Consider the following 16,367-nt stretch of genomic DNA (forward strand, 5'->3'; position numbering starts at 1 on the left):
TGGCCAGGACGTGAGGGAATCTCGCCAGGCGCTGCACTGAAAGCCAGTTAACACACAACTTGTGTCTGAGAGGGCAGGCCCGGGGTCCAGATAATTTTAATTGGGCAGGGGTTAGTCATGATGTCACATGATGTGGTCGGCGCCGCAGCGGAAATCAGCCAGCATTCTGCAGCCTGCAGTTTTGCGGCATTGTACCTAGTAGTAGCAACTAGCAAGCATGAATGAAGCATTTGGGCCGGCACGGGCTCTCAGAGCAGCATCTGATGTCAATTACTGTCTCCTGGAGTCTGCGGGAGCGAGAGTTTTCAGTGTACACTCAGCAGAGCAACTGCTCCTCTCCGGCGCACACAGGTCAGAGGCACCACCACCAGCCAGGCAGCACGCGCTAGCAGCACCCTTGCTTTAATTAAGTCAATTTCAGTACCGCTGCGTGTCAGCATAGAGTCAGGGGCACATGCGTGACAATGCATTTCAGTGCGGTGTTGCGGAACACCACACTGAAATGCGTTAGCGTCACGCCTGATGCCTGACACTTGACAGGACTACACATTCACCCCTGGTCCACATCCATCCATCACAGGCATCACTGGTCAGGTGACCCTGCGAATAAAAGGGGCCGGTGCACATGCCCTGGGCCAGTTACAAGTACACCAACTATGTGTGTGACTAATGTGGTTGCATGAGGGCCTAGGGCCCATGACACCACAATGGCGACGAGCGAGTGTGGGGAAGAGCAGCCGGAGCATAAGGCCCTACCGCACCTGCTGACAGCATTACGGTACCAGAGGCAGGGTGAGGCCACTCAGAGAGTGAGCCCAAAGGTGTCCGCCGTCCATACCCTTGCTCACCTTTCTGACCGGCCCGGCTGTGGAAGAAGCGCGAGGTGAAACATCTCAGCCAGCACTGTGCTCGAGATGCCGCCATGCTGCCGACCCCACTGCAAGAGGCGTGAAGCCACCCCGCTCCTGATGTGCCTTTAGGTGAGAGGAGCGTAGATCAGCCCTGCTGCCGTTGCTGCATCCAGTTTTAATTTCACCCCCACTGCAGCCTTGCGCACGGAGCCTGCAAGGAAGGTGTTAAAAAGATTGCCATGGCCCCATACTTGACAAGCAGCACTGAGTAACCTGCATGTGGCGGCCCCAACGAGGGCTGAGGTGGAAAAGGACGAGCTGCCCTGATGCATCGGTGCTACGTACCCCCCCTCTGCACCTTCAGTGCCCACAAGAAATTGCATCGGCCCTGTCAACACTGTCTCCCAAAGGGGCGTCACCAAGGTACTCAATACATACCATCCGCTCAGCAACCTGACAAGTCACAGAACCCTCATTGCCCCCATTTACATAGCTGCCAAGGTTTCAGATTGCTTATGTGTGACATTTACATAATTTCAGTGTAATTATGAGTGATATTCAACAAATATGAGTGACACTTTCTCGCGAACAAAATCAAGAAGTGGAGACGAGCAAAACACACAGAAACAAATATATATATATATATATATATATATATGTCTTCCACCAAGCACAGGGGCCGCTGTGCGAATGCACTTCCAATCCAGTTTATCACAAAGTTTTCAACGAGATAGCGTGTGTGCTCAAATTAAATTTATTTCTTCATTTCGGTTCCAGCATGTAATACACGGAAAATATGGAACAAAAAACCCAACGCGTTTCGGCGATTTGACTCTCGCCTTGCTCACGGGTAACTCGTGTAACGACAATGAAGCTTTTAAATAAAGTTGTTACAAAGGTGCACATGTGATCAGTGAACAAGTAGTAAGAATAGACAAAGGACGTGGACCTTGTAACTATGGTGGCCATCTTATCATAGTATTATTAACAGGCTGGTCAATTCAAAATAATACATTCCCAGTGGATTTATCATTTGTTTTCAAAATATACGTAGCTGTATCGTGATAAATATTCATAATCATATTCATATCACCTTATAATGTATGATTAATAGGTTGGTCCAAACAAAGTAAATAATGAAACATAACTAGATTCAAAGCCAAGTGAATATAGACCAAAATAAAGTGTCCGTGCACAAAAGTGCAGATCACATAAATTCCAAGTGGATTATATGATGCCCATGCACATCAATGTTCCCCCAATGTCTGGACCTGTTACTACGCTCATCAGAGGTATTCATTTCTTTTCTTCCCAAGTGGGATATATAAGGCTAGTTTCCAGGTAATCACGTGTATTCTCACAACACAGGAATTCAACAATTATTATCTTCAGATGACATATCTTCTTGACCTGTACATCAGCAGGAGAAAATAAAAAAGAAAGGGATACAGCCTGTCAGATTAGCAAATTCATGCCAAATATCAAAAGTAAATGCCAAACTATGTCCAAAGCAGTTTCAATTATACATCCTCTGTCACTGTGATACCAATGTGTTTAAAAACTTTAAAATGCAGTAGTTTTGCAGGAGTTATAGAACATGCAATGTGAGTCATCACTGTTGGTCAGTACCAGCATACTCAAGACAATATTGAAAACCCAATAACATGAAAATCTGTAAAAAGGACGGAACATAATTGTATAGCCTTTACTCTCCCAGGTGCCAAACCATTTCTTCCTCGGAGTTAAGACCTCCCGGAATCAGGGTATCTAGATTTATAATGTACCTGTTCTCTAGCTGTCGTAGCTTACGAATCTTGTCCCCCCCTCTTTTCATTTGTGGTAATTTGTCCACTACAAAGAATTTTAGAAGGTTGCGATTCCCTCCATGTAGTTCCTCAAAGTGTCGAGCAACAGGTGAGTTTTGTTCTGTGACTAATCTTGCTTGCTTTGTCGAATGCACAATCTATGACATTTTGTTTATAGCCTCTCTCCCTGAAACGTTCTTTCATACATTCCCCCTCCTTGGCAAAATCTGAGTCCCTGCTACAATTCCTCCGAGCCCGGAGGAATTCGCCTGTCCCTACTAACCTCAGAACAGCCACCTGATAATCAGTAGTGTTAATCCCGAATTTGCATGCTCTGCAAGAACTGCATTTATAAAACCCAGTTCTGTTGGATAGCCAATTGGATTTAGTACTAACCTCCGGACTAGTTTTTACCAAACATCCCTCATATATATAAATATCTATCAAAAACGATTCTCCGACCCACCTCCAATCCCAATGAAACCGGCGAAGACGGAGAACAGACCACTCTCGTCGACAAACAAATTTCTTTATTACCAAATCAGCATCAGGTGACACGTTTTGGGCACGGATGCCCTTGATCACACAACGGTCACAGCAAACTTTTCTTTTTTATATATGGTGAATTGTATACTCCCACCAACACCAGATGTTCGGTCACATGACCATAAACAGTGAAAACATCCTACGTAAAATCCACTTTTCCGCATTTATAACAAATTGACTACATAACAGTGTGATTTAGTTAATAAATATTAAATAACAGTTTAAATACATTTGAAAGAGAAAGGCAGCAATATTATTTCATTTAGATGTTTGAATACGATTCAATATAAAAACGGATAATTTTGCCCATAATATATCTTCTTTCTAAATTCAAAACCTCGTCCAATATTAGACAATAGTACCGATTTCAACTGGAATTATCACTGTATAAATACATCAGTTTACCATATGAAAGGCGTGGCTCAAATCCACCTGAGCGACTTACCTCACTCATCTATCATTCTCATGTAATAAGCCAGTCGGACAGTGGAGAAGAATAAACAAGGTATTTTATTAGGCCATAAGATTCATCTGCAGATGGGCCCCCTCAGGTCTACACCCCAGGGAGTGCGCCGAGAGGACTGACCCATCCCATCATGACAATACATTATAACATAGCATGGCAGGGTAAAGCTACGCCCAGACTGGAAAAGTACTGGGCTCAGCAGAGGGTGAACAATGAACTCACACACCAGGCATCTGCACCTGCAAGGGCAGCATTATTATCTTTACTCCAAGGCCACGGAGCCGAGACTCTGTTTCTCCAGAGCATGGAAACATTTCTGCTCATAAAGGAGGGGGGAAAACTGTACCATGAGACATTGGAGCTGCAGAGCAAATGTCAGCATCAGAAGTCTCTCTGCCATTGACAAGCTTCTCTCTCTTATAGAAGAGTGCACAGAAATGTCTATTCTGTAAATTTAACCAAGGGAAAGCAATGGTCTACAACAGGTCTTCTAACTTAGAAGGCAAAAATAAGACAAAAGCTTACACATTATAGAAACAATTCTATCCAGCTGAAGCTTGCATATTACAAAAATAGCTCAGTGGGTTGCAGCACATGAATAATAAGCTGTAACTGCATATTGGTTAGACACATTAGGCTAACACATTCACAACATCATTAGAACATTCTGCAACAGGAAAATTACTATCTATTACATATATATAAAAAATACGTGAATATTTCACATATTTCACTTCTATGAAACAAAGGGGTGATCATAGACACCCCAAAGATTATTCCTGTATCAATACCTAACAGTCAATAAGGTCATAAGATCCATAACATTGAAAATTCTGCCTTATTTTGTCTATTTAAATGCTTGTGGATTTTATGTGCAAAAATTGCTGTGCAAAACTGTGCAAAAGACAGTGCAAACTAGCTTATCAGAAAGTGCAAACCATATGATAAATACCATCAATCAATATCATCAACAATTATGAACCAATAAAATTGGATTAAAATTGTTAAAAGTATAACTAAACTGGTGTTTAAAATTCATCATAACAGTAAAGTTTGTGCAAAAAAGGAGGTGGATTAAAGAAAAAAATCATATATTTACAACAGCCTAGCTGCTACAATTGGAAATTGTAACCTGGTAGAATACATACAAATTAATAATTTATTGGTCAATATATACACTGCTATGATATTAGGGAACCTATATATCATGCAAATCAAAATTACTAGCAACGGTGGCCAAGGCGGCGAACATGGCGGACGCAGCCTAGTTGAGCTCTGTCCCGCCGACCAGTTATCCTGCGTTAATCCTTCGTCTCCTCAACCCTGAGACGCCCAAAACCGACATATTTGGCCGTCGGAACTGGCTGCGCTGCTTCGACTTCATTTTGAGCGCTGTAGCTGACTGCTGGGCGGAGGCTTGGGCTCCGGAGTGGTGCGGCCTGCTGCCACGCGCAAAGCCGGGACCTCAAGTTTGGAGCCGCGGGACGGGAGTGAGGCACGGCTGGTGTGGAGGAGGAGCGGTGGCCGGTCCCGCACTTCCGGAGCCTCGAAGGACACGGAGTGCTGTGCTACACTGCGAGGGACTGGTGCAGAGGCCGGCGGCTCGGCTGCGGGGTGCCCCGCTCTTCAGTGCCGGCTAGGTGATGGGTTACGACGACAGCAGCTGGACGAGCCCCACTCGGCGGTCAAAACGGACCGGAGGGAAGCGACTGGCTTGTGGAGCAGCGGGACACCCCCTTCCCGGTAATTCCCCCCCTGCCTCCTATTAGATCTCGCTGGAGCTTAAAGAGTTAGGTCCCGGGACATGGGGGGGGCTGGACCCTTTTTCAAATCATACATATACAACTTGCTCCCCTCACACTTCTTTTTTGCTTGATAATTTAAAGCACATAAATCAGGTCTACTTCTGAATATGTGGGTTTATTTAGTCTTACCCTTCACTTTTCAATTTCAAATACAAAAGTTTTTTTATGTTTGAAAAACGACACGTAACATATAACACTTAATGACAAATATGCAAAACAGAAAGTTACCAACACTTTCAATACATCAAAGAATGAACAAAATTATAAACATATATGCACATGATTTTCATATAGCGGCAATTGTTCAAATCATCAAGTTCAAAATGCCAATATAAAACGATATTCCTTTCGATTTACTTTAAAGTCATTGAAGGACAAGAATATTTCCTATAAAGAAGGCCAACTGAATGCAAATAAATGATTCCAAAATCGCAATTAGTCTTGTTTCTTTTTTAGCCTTCTAGATGCCGACGCGTTTCGAACCCGTTAAGTGAATGAACGGGATCTCGTCAGGGCTTTGTCACTTCTGTATCTTATCGTTCTGTGCACACAAGAAAAGAAAAGAGAACAACACCTTAGTTCTGTTGCTCTCACCCATTTAAAATCACTGGACCTTTGCCTTTTAGAAAAATTTATACCTGTAGCTTTATATGTAGCCGGGTTCAGGTAGGTTCAACAGCATTCTTATTTTACTTCTGTTTCTGGGAACCCTATGGGGATATTGTGACTGTTAGAAAATTGAGGGGTGACGGGTGATCTCTCAGATTAGTTAGCGGTACTTAGAAAAAATTGTACCTTATTCGAGCACCGCTGCCCCTTCAGAATCTGTCCTCTTTCCGCTTATTTTTTCGTCTTCTGTTTTTTGTTATCTCTGGCTTGTGCTCCCTGTGTGTGAAAGAGTCGGAGTTCTTTATCAAAAAAGCGATCCCTCCCATTAGCATAGTATTCAGGGAAGCGTTCTAAAAATAAACTACCTTAGAGGGGCATCTCTCGGCAGGCGTGAATTTCTTTCTCCTGATGGGACGTTGCCGTGTGTCTTTAGTCTATTGAAAGGAAGGGGGGGAGGGGGTTAGGTTAATCTAACTGGCGCTCGCGTATTTGTTTGTGCATGTTAGCGAGCCACGGCCAGTGTTTGCTCCTACCTTCAGTCAGTGGAGAGGGTTCGGGGCATCCAGCAATCTTCAGCGCGTCTGTCGCTGGGAGCTTCCGCGTTGAAGCCGGCGTTCAGTGAAAAACGACCATCTGTTGGTCGGCGTCATGGGTTGTTATCAATGACGCGGCCCAGGCATTATGGGATATGTAGTTCGGGGCGTTCTGGGGCCGCATTCATAAAGAATGCCTTGTGGTTAGAATGCTTTTTAGACTTTACACTGTGGCGGTGGATCACGTTTTTCACTGAACGCCGGCTTCAACGCGGAAGCTCCCAGCGACAGACGCGCTGAAGATTGCTGGATGCCCCGAACCCTCTCCACTGACTGAAGGTAGGAGCAAACACTGGCCGTGGCTTGCTAACATGCACAAACAAATACGCGAGCGCCAGTCAGATTAACCTAACCCCCTCCCCCCCTTCCTTTCAATAGACTAAAGACACACGGCAACGTCCCATCAGGAGAAAGAAATTCACGCCTGCCGAGGGATGCCCCTCTAAGGTAGTTTATTTTTAGAACGCTTCCCTGAATACTATGCTAATGGGAGGGATCGCTTTTTTGATAAAGAACTCCGACTCTTTCACACACAGGGAGTACAAGCCAGAGATAACAAAAAACAGAAGACGAAAAAATAAGCGGAAAGAGGACAGATTCTGAAGGGGCAGCGGTGCTCGAATAAGGTACAATTTTTTCTAAGTACCGCTAACTAATCTGAGAGATAACCCGTCACCCCTCAATTTTCTAACAGTCACAATATCCCCATAGGGTTCCCAGAAACAGAAGTAAAATAAGAATGCTGTTGAACCTACCTGAACCCGGCTACATATAAAGCTACAGGTATAAATTTTTCTAAAAGGCAATGGTCCAGTGATTTTAAATGGATGAGAGCAACAGAACTAAGGTGTTGTTCTCTTTTCTTTTCTTGTGTGCACAGAACGATAAGATACAGAAGTGACAAAGCCCTGACGAGATCCCGTTCATTCACTTAACGGGTTCGAAACGCGTCGGCATCTAGAAGGCTAAAAAAGAAACAAGACTAATTGCGATTTTGGAATCATTTATTTGCATTCAGTTGGCCTTCTTTATAGGAAATATTCTTGTCCTTCAATGACTTTACAGTAAATCGAAAGGAATATCGTTTTATATTGGCATTTTGAACTTGATGATTTGAACAATTGCCGCTATATGAAAATCATGTGCATATATGTTTATAATTTTGTTCATTCTTTGATGTATTGAAAGTGTTGGTAACTTTCTGTTTTGCATATTTGTCATTAAGTGTTATATGTTACGTGTCGTTTTTCAAACATAAAAAAACTTTTGTATTTGAAATTGAAAAGTGAAGGGTAAGACTAAATAAACCCACATATTCAGAAGTAGACCTGATTTATGTGCTTTAAATTATCAAGCAAAAAAGAAGTGTGAGGGGAGCAAGTTGTATATGTATGATCCTATTAGATCTCGGCAGCTGCTCCTGGTGCTGGCTGAGGGGGGGCGGGACGTTTGGGCTGAGGCGGACCACCGGCGCTTCTTACGCGGCATACTGGGGCCTCTCGCCCTCTCGTTCAAGGATACTTGGAGGCCGCTGAAGAGACTCTCTTGAGGCGGGGGGCCGAGAATCTGCCTGCTGGTCATGGAGTGGTGACCGTGGGTGGCAGAGGGCTGGTGCACGGAGGTCGAGGCGAGCTACCCCCGCAAAGGACTGCATCCTGTGGCCTGGCCCCCCGGTGGCGGGCCTCGGAGCTGTGATGGTGGGGCCCCTGACGTGAAACCCGTGGCCCGTCTGCCAGACTTGGGTTGGAGAGGGGAACAACCCCATCGAGGTGCCACTGGAGCGAGGGGGTGCGACGACGCCGGCAGAAACGCTAACTGATCTAGGGGTGGACATCTATTCCCCGATCACTACTCCCGTAACGCCCTGGACCTAGTACCTATATCTACAGGCAGCCATGACGAGGGGCAACAACAGTAGACACACTTCAAGGCAAGGCCCAATAGACAGATTCACGGGACCGCCTGGGAGTCCCGGTGCAGCCGGGGGACCACCTACATCCGTCCCCGATAATGCCGCCCTCATGGCGGCGATAACTCAGTCCCGGGACATGCTAGATGCTAAAATAGGGGCCGTTGGAGCCGACGTTACATTTCTGCGCCAAGATCTGCGCAACGCTGTGGCTCGCATAACTGAAGCCGAAACAAGACTTACCGGAGTGGAAGATGATGTCGCGACTCTTAAAAAGAAGGTGGCCAACATGGAGGGGATCCAGAGGGTCCTTGCCCTGAGGGCTGAGTATGCAGAAGGGCGTGCTCGGAGGAACTATCTACGCTTTGTGGGAAGGGCGACATGGAGGCCTTCCTGACCAGCTGGCTGGAGGGGTGGATCCCTCCGGAGTCCCTATCGTGCTGTTTTATTGTTGAATGGGTTCACCGAGCACTGACCCAGAAGCCGCCGGTGGGGGGACGCCCTAGACCTGTGATAGCCAAGCTGCTCAACTATCACGACCGCGACACGATCCTGCGGCAAGCACGCATGAAGGAACCTCTGCTGTTTGAAAACCACAAAATCCTGATTTTTCCGGATTATACCAAGTTGGTACAGCGACAACGCCAATCCTTCACCGAGGCCAAGGCGCGACTGAGGGGCCTGAAAATCCAGTATGCTCTGCTTTATCCAGCCCGCCTGAGGGTGGTGTTCCAGTCCAAGACCCAATTCTTCAACACCCCAGAAGAAGTCTTTGCCTGGACGGACGAGACGGTCCGTATCAGGGTGCACACTCCCCCAGGTCGGGATTCGGACACATCCTCCACTACTGGGCCCCCTCGGACCCCGTGACGGTCGCGTAGCAGAAGTAATTGGAGAACCCGTCCTAAGAAGAATCCTCCTTCGGAGACTGGGGCGGCGGGGGCCGCTGAGTCTCCAGACTCTCAAGATCCGGCATCCTAGTTACAGCGATGGGTGGTGATCTTTCAACCAGGATCTGGGGAGGAGAATACGCTCTTCCTGAACATGGACAACCTTGGCAAACTGCAGTTTAAGACTTCAACTATACAAGTAATTTTGTGGTTTGGGGATCCGGGTGGGGGGACAACATAGGGAAGGCGGACTCAACCCCTCTGTTCAGAAGGGTTTGTTAGTGGTTTAACTGCAGTTATGGGGATCCATTGGTGGGGTGGGGTGGGCGGTCTGTTTCATGTTGGGGCAGAAGTCACGCTACACCGCGACAGATACTTCATCGTTCCTTGAGGTATTGGGTGGGGGTGGGGGGGGGTTCTGGGAAGTTGGTAGATGTTGGATTGGGGGGACTGCGCGGTTCGGATGCGATCGAGATGGTGGCAGGAAGCACTCGCGGATGGAATGTGTTATGGATGCTGGCTGCGAAAGGGCTATGATGTCGATCCTGAGTAGAGGGACCGCTGGGCCTGGGGCCACACTTCGGGTCCCTAGTTGGAACGTGAGAGGAATGCTAGACAAGATCAAGCGGGGAGCGATTCTGAAACAGGCTAAAAGAGTTGGGCGGATGTGGTTATGCTGCAGGAAACGCATCTTCTGGGGACTAAAACACTATGCCTTCAGCGTTTTGGTTACAGTCAGGTTTTCCATGCAGGGTTTGCCAGGGGGTCCCGGGGCGTGGCCATTTTAGTACACCGCAGGGTCCCATACGTGCACTCCACTCATTGGCAAGACCCGCAGGGTAGATACGTGTTTATTCAAGGTACGCTTGGAAACGAGGATGTGGTGCTTGGCTGCGTGTATGCCTCACCCCCCTTGCAGTGGTCCCTGGTTGAAAAGATCTTGACAGTGTGGGCGACTATTCCAGATGTGTTGGCTATTATTGGGGGTGATTGGAACAATGTGATTGATCAGACGCGCGACAGGTACAGGCCTGGGGGGGCGACAGTAGTATCCGGGCATACCAAATTACATGATATGGTCAGAAATCTGGGTTGGGTAGACACATGGAGATATATGCATGGCACACAGCGTGAATACACCTTCCTCTCGGCGGTACACAACTCATTTTCTAGGCTAGACTACATCTTTGTCCCCCTAGCCGCTCAGGGTAGAGTGGAGGCTGCGGGTATTTTGCCAAGGGGGCTGTCAGACCATTCTCCAGTGGCGGTCACTATGAGCTTGGACCGGAGGCGACAGTAGTTTCGTTGGCGCCTGTCAGTGTGGCACCTACAGCTTGGGGATTACCAAGCCCATATGAGGAAAGCCATAGCGCAGTACTTGGCTGAAAATAATGGGTCGGTGGCGACTAAGGCGGCGCTCTGGGAAGCCATGAAGCCCATATTGAGAGGCATAGATATAGCGTGGTGTGTGGCGGCCAAGAAACGGCGCAGGGAGACTCTTGATCAAGCGGAGGTGGCCATACGGGATTTAGAGCAGCGTAGTGGATCGGGTGGGGAGGACCAGGTGCTGGAGCAACTGCTGCTCGCGCAGCAGTCCTACGCCTCGCTGCTACTTGATGAGGCGCGGCAGATGTGGCTGCCGACTAGGAGCAGGGTATACCAATGGGGGGACAAATCTGGGACGATGTTGCACAGGTTGTGTCAGGGCCAGTTTCAAACCCAGACTCCTCCGAGAATACAGGATGAATCCGGCTCCCTGATAACTGATCCCGAGTCGCTCTCGGAAGGCTTTGCAGCCTACTATGCCGACTTATACTCCCCGCATGAATGCATCAGTGAAGCCTTGATAGACAAGTTCATAGCAGATTTACCACCTAGGGCACTAACAGACGAAGCCCACGATAGCCTGGATAAACCATTGACTGAGGAAGAGCTGGGAACCGCTCTTGGGGAACTTAATATGGGGAAGGCCCCCTGCCCCAACGGCTTCCCCAGTGAATTCTTTAAGAAATTTCATTTCCAATTAGGTGCCCAGTACAGAGCGGTGGTGGAGGAGGCACAGGAACTGGGATACATGCCCCAAGACTGGAGACATGCTGAGGTGGTCGTCTTTCACAAACCTGGCCGACCCCCCGAGCACTACGCGTCGTATCGCCCGATTTCCTTATTGAACGTAGAGGCCAAGGTGTTGGCTAAGGCTCTGGCCAATAGATTGCTGCCATACATTTCCGATCTCATACATCCGGACTAGGCCGGCTTTATGCCCAAGCGGGCGACGCGGCACAATATCAGGCGGGCCAACGTCGCAGTCGCAGCAATTCAGTCCTCCGGGGTGCAAGCGGCGCTCTTTTTGGCGGACATGGACAGGGCGTTCGACTCCCTCAGCTGGGCGTACCTCTTCTCGCTGCTGCCGCGGCTGAACCTGGGGCCGGTGTTCCTGTCCTATGTGAAACTGCTCTATACTAACCTCGCGGCCTCGGTACGGGTGGCGGGGGTGGCGTCCTCGACCTTTCCCATCCGGAGGGGCACCAGACAAGGCTGTCCCCTCTCGCCTTACTTATTTGCCTTAGCCATGGACCCCTGGCTGCCTGGGTCCGCATTGACGTGCAGATGAGGGGCTTTGAGTGGACTGGCGACCTGTCTGACGGCATCGCACTTTATGCGGACGACGTATTGTTTTTCCTCACGGACCTTAATAAGTCCGGGCCCGCCTCATGCGCATTCTACAGATCTTCGGCGAGACGTCGGGCCTGTACATGAATCCACGTAAATCCACTCTCTGGGTGTTGGGAAAGGGTCCGCCGGTCGGAGACTGGGCAGCAGAGGTCCAGCAGGCCGCAGGAGGTATTAAATATCTAGGGGTGTTTCTTACCGAGATCCCAGCGGTTGCTTGGGAACGCAATGTGATGCCGGTCTGGGAACGGACGCAGGCAGACATTAAGGTGTGGTCCCGTATGCCGTTGACCATCTATGGCAGGTCGGCCATATTTAAGATGGTGGCCCTGCCCAGGCTGCTATATCAATTGCAGAACCATCAATACCCGATCCCGCCCATATGGTTTAAGCGCGTAACCCCGGTCCTGGGACAGTTCCTCTGGGAGGGTGGCTGTGTCAGGGTGGCGCTGCGCACGTGCTTTCGTTCCACATACGGGGGGACTGGCGACATCGGACGTGCTTTCCTATTACCAGGCGTCTCATCTTCTTGTCCTAAATGACTGGTGGTATGGGGACAGGGGAGATCCGGCCTATGCGCTAGAGAGACTACTAATGGAACCTCATACACTTCACACTTTGCTCTATGCGCTAATGCGCTAAAGATGCGCAGGGCCCTGCCGACGATGATGCAGGTTGTTTTCGACGTCTGGCAGCGGGCACTGAGGCGGATGGGTTGGTGGCGAACTCTGACCGAGGAGACTCCCCTCTGGCGCAATGACCGCCTCCCGGGCCTTGCTACCCTGGAGGGATTCGCGGGTTGGGATGCTATCGGAATTTCTAGGTTGGGTGATGTTATGGCTGGGACGACGCTTAAATCGTTTCAGGAGTTGAAAGTGGAGTTTGACATGCCTAGCACGCAATTTTGCCGCTACTTGCAATTTCGCCACACCCTGACTCCGGATCTGGTGGGCCTGACTGCACTTCCTGAGTTTAGCCCGCTGGAGGCCCGGGTCTTCATGGGGGAATTGGATTCCCAAAAAATTGCTCGCATATACCAATCCCTGATCATACATTGCTCCTCTGACTTATGTTCACTTAAGGATAAATGGGAGGAGGATGTGGGGCCCCTGGAGGAAGAGGATTGGAATGAGGCGCTGGCGAGTTCTCGAGGCGCAGCCATCTGATTCGCCTTCGACTGATTCAATTTAAATACTTCCACAGAGTGTACTACACACGACAGAGGCTATGGAGGGCAGGACTCATTGCATCCCCAGTGTGTACCCGGTGTGGGAGCTAGGAAGGTACGTTCCTTCATACAGTGTGGAGTTGTGGGCGCCTGGAGAGGTTCTGGTGTGGTGTCTGGAGTGGTCTGGATGAGGCGCTCGGATGGGTGCTCCCGCGCACACCGCGCTTGGGCTTACTGCACTTGCTAGAGGGAGTGGGGGGCAATCTGTACAAGAGACATTTATTGCTACTTGGACTAACAATAGCAAAGCGCGACATAGCAAGGGCCTGGAAGGACCCGCAACCCCCATCACTTCTCGCTTGGAAGAGAGGTCTGGACGTCTGTATGGGGATGGAGAGGCCCATATTCCTGGCCCGTGGCTGTCCTAGTAAGCACTACAAGATATGGAAAAGGTGTGCCGACTACAGGGGACTCTGGCTAGAGCCCCCAGTGGAGCAGGATCCGGATCCAGACCTATGAATGAGTACGATGACAGGATGGATGCGTGTGAATGGTTTGATCGATCGAACACCGTGTGGGGGGGGTCCCGGGTGGGTTAGATGGGGGGGGTAGTTGGGGGTGGGTTTAGGGGGCACTGGGTGGGGGGACTAGTTTCTTGTAATTGTTCCTATTGTTTTGCTCATGAAAAGTAATGACGGATTGCTTTACTGTACAACTTTATTGATACCTGACAGATATCTCTGGAGTACAGAGTTCTGTGGCTGTTTATATGATCTGTCAATAAAATCTGTTTTGAAAAAATAAATTACTAGCAACACCCAAATAGTACCAAACATCAATGATATATGTCAACATTTTACAGATGAAAACTTATTATCTCATCACATTGGTCATTACAGATACCAGGGAATCGGTCTCCCATAGGGACGTCACCAAGGTACTCAATACGTCCTCAGACAAAAAAGCAGGTTCCCTTTTCGTGTGGTCTAGAGGAAGAGACATTCGTCTCTGGGGGTTCTTTTAGAAGGGGTTTGTGGTGAGCCAAAACACGTATTAAAGCTGTTCAGGGATCAACAAATTCACAATCAATTGCACACTTCATTTAATAAACAACATTTTGCCTCTCTTTGACCATAACATGAGGTAATGAGGATGTAAACACTATTTTTATTAAAAGAAATTCTTTATTGTTTTCTGTTCATACCATTTATTAGAGCAGGTTCATTTTAAAAAAAATGTTAAAAACAGTTACTGTGGCATTATGCTCCACAAACATGAAAAATTCACAGTTTAAAATAATGGTTCTTTCAAAGCAACAAATTTATCATATAAAACAAAAACTTTGTCAAATTTATTACAAAAACACAAATTGTCGACGCGGCGTTTCGGTGATTCTATGTCTTCACCTTCTTCAGGACAGTGTGTAAGTTAAAAAAACTCTATAGAATTAAAACACAAAGGAAACATTTAGTGTACTTGGTCTGTGGTAGAACAGAATTTTCTTTTTAACTATACGGTATCTACAGCATACATCCTATGTTTACACCAATACATAGTGTTTAAGCATTGTAGGCAGTGTCGTTACCACTCTTTCTATTGCAAACATTTCCAAAAAACAAGCCTAATCGTTATTTGTAAATCCCACAACTTTAGTTTGGTCACACCTCATGGTTTACATCCCTTCATGCCTCTTATTCTAGGGCGATGGGTTGAACGTTAACTTGTTAGTCATCATTTTTTATGCAGATGACATCATTTATAGCTATTTCTAAGATATGGGGTGTGTTGTTCAGTTCATACATACCTCCAGGAAAGCTGTTGTTTGGTCAGTCGCTTTTTTAAGAAGAAATTAGCGAGTTGTGACCCTGTCAGATATCTTGACTTCTGTAAGAATAGTTAGATTTAGCGGGTCGTTAGATCACCTCTAACTGTTTTTTACAATTTTTTCGAGATATATCTTACTTCTAATTTCTTGTTACCTTGCTTTAGAGGGATTTCCTCTCACGTGAAATGGTGTTGGACCGCCTCTTCAATATTTTTTATCAAAGGCGTGCCTATCAAAATTTTTTATACTTTAGTAGTTGCTTCTAACTTATATCGCCCATTGTTGAGTTTTAGTATAACTAGCATTTTCCTGTAGTTGCTCTTAACTTTTACAGTAGAATAGAATTATCAGTACCTGGGATTCTCCACAGACTAGTCTTTGTCCTTGGATGGTATCAATTTTCTTCACCCGGTTTGTTTGGTGAGATGTTTTGTCTTAAAAAGATGGGGAGCACCAAAAGATAAATTTTACCATGGGGCTACTGCGGGGATTCTCACATTATTCATAAGCCTATTTCTGCTTTTTTCTAAATCCTATAGCATTTGTGCTGGGAGTACCTGAGATACTTCATAGAAGGATCATATGCAGAGGCCGGTTTTCCTTGTCCTCGCCCGGTGTTGATCAGAGTGGTAATTTCTAACCTTTTTGGAAACCAGGAGAAAGCATATGGGAACTTAGTTTAGGGGTGGTGCAGGGTTATCTAATTTTAGTACTCTATTAACCGATTTAAATACGTTACCTTTGGTTATCTTTTTTAGCAGCTCGCACTTGATTTTGTGGCGAAGCTTTTCAAAGGAGCGGGGGTAATTCTTGCTTTGTCTGGAACACAACAAAGGGGAACGACTATTTAGGTCTACGGTATTAAACAAGATTAGTTTAGTAAATGAAAGTCGAGGTTCGCTCTACTCTAGGGTTTGAGTTGGATTATACTTACTTGAATTCTTCCTCCTCGCGTTTTCCGGGCGTGCACCTTAGCCAACTTGCAGGTAGTGGTTACTGGCTACTGATGGTTCTCAGGCTTTTATAAGTCTGTTAATTAGTTAATTAAGCTCAAGTTCTTGCACCTGAGGTTTTATTTGAAAAAAAGCTCGGCTTTTAGGTTGAATGTGGCGGCCATCTTAACACTGTAAAACATTCATTAGGCACGCGTTTGTTTTATTTTATCCTTGTCACTTCGAGTTTGTTTACACTATTTTTCTTCATTTTGAATCTACTGGATGCAATTAT

This window comes from Lissotriton vulgaris, chromosome 2_1 (assembly GCF_964263255.1).
Source record: "Lissotriton vulgaris chromosome 2_1, aLisVul1.2, whole genome shotgun sequence".
NCBI lineage: Eukaryota > Metazoa > Chordata > Amphibia > Caudata > Salamandridae > Lissotriton > Lissotriton vulgaris.